Raw genomic sequence first — 5,171 nt, 5'->3', positions numbered from 1 at the left:
TTTTACGGACTGGGTTGTATGGATTCACCTCAATCCTCCGAATTTTGCTTTGTCGAAACTTGAACCTGCTTCTCATTGTCAATTCTGTTGGAATCCTTGAGTACAGCTTCTGAGTCGATTTCGTACACACCAAAAGGGAGGGAAAATATTTTGGATAGTGGTTTGCCTTAGGACAAACCCCAGTTTAAGAACTAACCTTGAAATTGAAATGATAAATGCAATGGAAAATCATAGCAAGATACTCTGCTTTTGATGGAAAGGGTCGAATTTTGTTTCTTTCTTGCACTGGCTTTTCCGAATGACTCAACTTTTGCCCTTGGCTTCTTGGTTGACTAGGCACCACTGGTTTGAGGCTTCCTTACCACTCTAGCATAAGTGGTTGTGTTCTTTATTTCTCTGACCTCTTCATCCGGTTCGGTTTCTTCCTCTGCAACTACATATTATCTTTCTTGTTTCTCTATCTTTCTCCTGTATGCTCGACCGGTTGATGTTGTTTGTGACTTGGTTGGAGGAACAAACTTCTGCACACCAAAGGTAGGTGTAGACTAAAATTGTCTAGGCTTTGATTTCTTGGAAGGAGTGGAGACAGGTTTTGACTTTTTGGGTTTTTCCATGTCCTCCTCCTTCAATATGTTTTTCTCTCTAGCTCTTTGCAAATCCTCCTTGGATATACCCATTTGTTCTACTAACTCCTCAACTTCCTTTCTTACTTTCCTCTTCGTTGTCAGTCCAGTGAATTTCTTGTGCAAATCAAGATATTTTTCCTTCCAGGTATCGAACCTTTCCTCCTTATCATCTACCGGCTGCTCAAGAGGTGTTGAGCATATGTGTCAAGTGTATTTGTATCCACCTGATACCCAATGGGCATGATCCAAACAATCCTAGGCTCAACTACCTCCATATGACATTGTTCCTTATCAACCATAAAGCAAACTATTTTCTCATATTTTTCAATTATATCTTTTGGAATCCTCTCTCCACTTTGCATTGTGGCTTGAAATGATTTAAATTAGCCCCACAAAGCAGATTTTCGCGCTACAATATCACCTAAACCCTACAATCCTTCCTTGATTTGGACCGCCACTAGTTTATCATAAGCCCATTGAATATTTCCAATTCCGGGGATCTTATTCAAGAAATAAAGTGCCAAACAAACAATCAGGGAACCAAATTTGAAAACCTATTTCTTGTCTTGTTTTATCTTTTTTAAATTGCTCAATAGCTCATTGAGAAGTACTGCATAGAGATCATACCTTTTGTCCTCCTTAAGCATCTCATAGACTGTGAATATAGCAGTACTGGATACTGAGTTTTTCCTGCTAGATTGATACACCTTATATCAAATCACCATTGAAGAAAATCTTACATCATCCTCTATGATATCGCTGATTGTCATATGAACTCATCGTGAATTCGGCTCAAGATATATCAGACCCACTCAGGTTCATTGAACACCATAAAATAAATAAATTGAATAAAACCCTTATCCTACAATGGCTTGAATTCAGGCTTCAGATTACCCATTCCATCCATCATATGCTTAGTGTAAAGTTATAGCCTATCCGCATTTCCAAGTTCTTCGATGTTATAGTGGACATATGCCCTAATATCTTCATTGTGTAGCACACCATACGGGACATAGGAAAAAGCACCTTTCGGATCATTTTCAATAGATTTTGAATGGATGTCCTTTGAACACGGGCCTTGCTCTCTCATAAATCTCAACCACCAATGGAGTCGCAACACTAGATGTAGATGCCATTTTAAAATTAGGGTACAAAAAGATAGCTCGCAAACAGATAAATACCTTTTCAATCTTAACCGGATACAAGGAATCTCTAACTAAACGCTTCAAGCTTGGTTATGTCTCCTTAATCTTGTTCGCCTTGCTCTATTGTACTTACTCTTCATTCGTAATGTGAAGAATGAATGATTGAAATGTCTTTTTATCCAGTGAAAACCTAACTTTAAGTTATAATAAATGCACAACCCTAAAAGCTTCTGGATACCTTGTATCTTTAAGAATTCATCACCAGATACTCAGATAGACATGAAATCTTCCGGATATCAACTCCACGGCTAATTTCCATCATTTGCAACCATTCTCGACTAGTTACAGATCTTCGAAAGGGGGTTTTGAGGATCTGCATGAAAAACTTCCCCCTGAGGCATTAGGCCTTAGTTACCAGATGAGGTTCCATCACCGAAATCAGGTGTAGAGCCATTCTAGACATTTGAATCTTCCTTCTTAACCCACATCTTCTTATGTTGATCTCTGATCTCTTCCACTTTAGCTTTGCCCTTTTCATCTGATTTATTCTTGTTTACCAGACATTGTTGCTTATGTTCTTGCTTCTGCAATATTTTGCAATGTGACTAGATTTATTGCATGCATAGAAAATAACATTTCTCTGCATAGGCCTGAATTTCATTTGATTTGATCTCATCCTGCATTGGTTAGAAATGTGTCCAAACATTCCACAGGCATAACATCTCTTATTCTAAAAATTGTTCACCATTCTGCACATATTTGACTTATGACCAAAATTGTTGCATATGAAACATTGACTAGTAAAGGTAGGACCATTATTCATCATCCCATTATTCATCTTATTTTTGTATTGACTTGCCAAATGACCGAATTTACCACAAGCAAAACATTTACCATTGAATTTGTAGGCATTAGGCTATTTTACTAGAGGTTTCTTGTTCTTTTGCTGATGATTGTTTTGTCCAAAACCGGAGGATTCTCCTTTCTCAAATCCAAGTCCTCGCATATCTTTTCCATGTCTCTAACTTTCCAGCATCTCATCTAACCGGGTTGAACTAGTTTTGAATTTTTCTTTGTACTCATTAGCATTAGAGAGATCATCTCGCAGAATTATGATTTGCCTTTCAAGTTCTTATCCATCATTCTTGCATTGCACCGATTCAAGTTTCAACTGGTCATTCTCATATGCCAATTTGCAACATTCATTAGATCTATCCTTTAGTGACTGAGTCATGGTTTCTTCATTCTTCTTTCGGTCTTGAATCTTCTTTGTTAGCTTCATCACAATGGATTACATTTCATTATTCTGGACTATGTTCTCTCTAGCCATCTTCTCACATTCATCTGTCTTGTCTTGTAGGGCTTGACTGTCAATGCTTTGTTCTTCTTTCTCCTTCAGTTTGTCCATCAACTCCTTTCTCTTTTCTCTAGAAGTGCTCACATGATCTTTCAATATCTCAATGAAGTCTTCAGCTGCATTCAAGTTTCTTTTTAGGGAACTTTCTTTTTAGGGAACTTACTTCTTTTCTTACTACATCAAGATCTTCAAGTGCCACACTAAGTTTTGTCTGGAAATCGGAGTCCATTGGTTCAATCTTCCGAATCTTCCTCAAGTTGTTAGGCTTCTTCCAAGGAGCTACTCTTATACCAATTGTTGGAATCAATGAACACTGAGAGATGGGGGTGAATCAGTGTTTTATAATTTTCAAATTTGTTAAGTTGATCTTTAAACCACTGGATGCATAAGAAAGAAAGAAAAGTGAAAAAACATAAAGTAAAAAACCACACAACCATAACACTAAGATTTTTACGTGGAAATCCAGAAAGGGAAAAACCATGGTGAGATTTGAATCCACAATATTATTATACTATGGCCAGAAGTTTGATAATATTACAAAAGGGGAATGCACTTGCATTCAGACACACTGCCTAGAGTTCACTGCTCAATTACAAAGGGGTTACAACCTGAAGGAAGGCTTGTTGCCTTACAGGCTATTACCAATGATTACAATGATGAATGAACTGAAGTCTAACATCTAAATATGCCAAAATACAGTTTTGCTTAGCCTCAGATTTACTTCTGCAACTGTTATGTTTCTCTGCTCTGTTTTTCTGTACTGTCATACACAGGAGCACAAAAATCTTCAATCACTTTCACAAACCTTGCAAATTCGCTCATATATGCTTCCCTTGTTCATAACATTCATCAAAATGTTCAACTAAATCATCTTATATATCCGCACAAACAAAAAGAATCATTAACCATGTTGGCTTCCAAAGATTGCATAACAAACGACATGAAACGTGCATCACCAAGTCGGCTCAATCCGTCCACAAATCCAAATGTGAACCAAAAAAAGATGAAAATAAGCTTCCCAAAAGTCATCCCAATCACCAAAAGTAACCCATCAAATCCGCAACACACGTTACACCATAATAGCTTTGATCTAACTAAATTATCGGATACCGGACCTCTAAACTTGCTCATGAATCAACATTGGATATCAAGATCACGAAATAATCTGCCTCGAGCCTTGAATCAACTACCTTAATCACCGCAACCAAAATTATCCAATCAAAATCAAGATATGGACATTCCACTGATTGTTGTGTTCCACCTTCCAGACTTATGCCTTATGGACAAAATGACTTGTGGTAAACCAAATCTATGTACACCGAATGTGATTTCTGAACTGAGTTGCCATGAATGATAACCCCTAAGCATCTCTCATACATCAATCTTCACTGGAACAATGTCTCTTGCAAAAAATCTCCCCCTTTGGCATTGATGGTAACACTATGAAAAATGAACTATACATTAAAAACTGCAAAACTTCAAAATTTCAATCTCACCAACAATATACAAGCTCTCCCTGAGAATTAGCACCATTTTTCACTCTTCCCTCCCCCCTTTGATAGCAATGCCTATCATTCGAATCCACCAAAACTTATATACAAGGATATGTACAATTGCTCACAAAAATTTGAATATGTCTACAAAAATTGTCCTAAGGGACAGCAAATGTTTATCCCAAGCCTTCTTCAAACTCTCCAAAATGCTTATCATCCCACTAAAAAGATAAGCAAGCATCTCTGCTCCTCTTCTATCTGCCAAAATATTGGAATCCAAAGCATCCTTAGCATCCTACATATTGCTCATCAAAGAATCTATCCAAGGAGTGATAAGACTCCTTAATTCAGCTAGTCTACCCAAAACTCTTTCTTTTTCCTGATTTAAGCTCTTAATCTTATCTAATATGCTTAAAACTTGTGGTTCAAAACTGCTAGCCGAGACTAATTGGGGTGCATATGACTGTGATATGCTAGCTAGCTGGCCTTCACATTCTCTAATTTTCTTGTCAATGTCTATAGCGAACTTCGACAAAATCAGACATGACTT

Source organism: Cryptomeria japonica, chromosome 3, assembly GCF_030272615.1.
Source record: "Cryptomeria japonica chromosome 3, Sugi_1.0, whole genome shotgun sequence".
Classification (NCBI taxonomy): Eukaryota; Viridiplantae; Streptophyta; class Pinopsida; order Cupressales; family Cupressaceae; genus Cryptomeria; species Cryptomeria japonica.
The sequence above is the reverse complement of the archived record's forward strand: the minus strand, read 5'-3'. Positions refer to the sequence as shown.